This window comes from Propithecus coquereli, unplaced genomic scaffold, assembly GCF_000956105.1.
Source record: "Propithecus coquereli isolate 6110/MARCELLA unplaced genomic scaffold, Pcoq_1.0 Scaffold185, whole genome shotgun sequence".
In the NCBI taxonomy this organism is placed as follows: domain Eukaryota; kingdom Metazoa; phylum Chordata; class Mammalia; order Primates; family Indriidae; genus Propithecus; species Propithecus coquereli.
The window spans coordinates 1,488,310-1,489,980 of record NW_012143301.1 but is presented as its reverse complement, the minus strand read 5'-3'; the positions used below and the strand labels follow the sequence as shown (position 1 = coordinate 1,489,980).

At 33.2% G+C, this 1,671-nt stretch overlaps 1 protein-coding gene across 1 annotated transcript in view; it reads left to right on the top strand.

Moving 5' to 3' along the window:
- INPP4B (inositol polyphosphate-4-phosphatase, type II, 105kDa) overlaps positions 1-1,671 on the top strand; it is a 480,180-nt gene that overhangs the window by 196,365 nt on the left and 282,144 nt on the right. The gene's annotated exons all lie outside the window — the stretch shown is intronic.

Sequence of the window (1,671 nt, the reverse complement as noted above, 5' to 3'; positions counted from 1 at the left end):
CCACCATGCCCAGCTGATTTTTTTTTCTATAGATATTTTTAGTTATTTGGCCAATTTCTTTCTATTTTTAGTAGAGACGGAGTCTTGCTCTTGCTCAGGCTGGTCTCAAACTCCTGAGCTCAAACGATCTGCCCGCCTTGGCCTCCCAGAGTGCTAGGATTACAGGCATGAGCTACCACGCCTGGCCATCCAATGGGGGCTTTTTGAGAATAGCTGTGAAATGATCTGTTTTAAGAGGAATCATTTTGGCTTCTGTATTGAGGATGGCCCAAAAGGAAGTAAGAGCAGATGAATGGAGCCTGGTTCAGAGGTTATTGCAAAAATTTAGGTTAGAAAGGAAGATGAGTTGGAATAGGATAATATTGATGGAGAAAGTAATATGTGTCAGACTCTAAGTGCACAGGACAGCCAAAGAATAGAATTACCACTTGTTGCCATAAAGAAAATTATAAAAAGCAAGTAGAGGAACACAGGAAATTCTGAGATGTTAAGTTTCAAATTCTTCTTAGACATTCAAGTACAGATGTAAGTAAACAGTTGGAGGTTTATGTCTGGAATTCAGGGGAGATGTCCAATCTAGAATTATATATTTGTGAGTCATCAGATGGTATTTGGGTGGTGGTTTAAAGTCATGAGACTGAATGAGATCACATAAGCACAGCAATTCTTCTATTTTATATTCAAAATTTATATTTATGTGAATTTCATCTGTTGATATTTACTGTATTAGAGATTTTACCTATTTGGACTACATAGACATTTATCATATTAGAAATTACAACAAGGATATTTAAAACAGAAAATATGCAAGCACACTTTTAGTTGGCCATAAAATGATTATTTCATACAGCCTCTAGAAAATTCTACTAGATGCTTATAGGAGAAAGAGAGTAAAGAAGACAAATAATGTTTTAGTATTATTGTGAAAATAGTTTTGTCTTTGCTCTGTGCATGATGCAAACTTATCAGGGTCTTCCAGGGAACTCTGGACCAAACTTCGAGAATCACAACTTAAAGAATAAAATACAAAAGTGGTTTGCCAAGTATTGGTCTTTGATGGATTCATACAGAGTTTTATGATCATTTTTTCTTAAAACTTAGCTAATTTTCTAACTCAATGCATGGCAAATTGATATGACATTCAAAATTATTAAGCTCTAAGAGTTTTACATATCTTGTGTTTCCTTGGGCTCCTACTATCAAATGACAGGTTTTTTTTTCAGTATTCATTGAAATCAAGAGGTTTATGGTGCTATGTGTGACACAAAGAGCATATGACATTTACTATTCCTGTTCAAAATCACAAATATGAAGTTATTACATTAAGAGTACACACCACATAAGTACAAAAGTAACACTGCAAATATCTATCATAATAGTAAATAACAGTATATACAGCTTGAGCCTCTTTAAGATTCCACATCATTTTTCTCTTTACATTCTCTGTAGCATCTCGCACAGCATGGGAATGAATCTACAGTTGGTTGTGAAAAATTAAATAAAATCAGCAAAAGAAATAGGAATATGATTCTTGGCTTCAAAAAATATTCAATCTAAATAAAGACACAGAGGTCATACAAGTTAGTATAATTGAAGAAAATAATTACCGAGTCCAAATAGGAAAATGTTAATTATTTTCATAAATATTTATTGAATATTTTTGTTTATGTG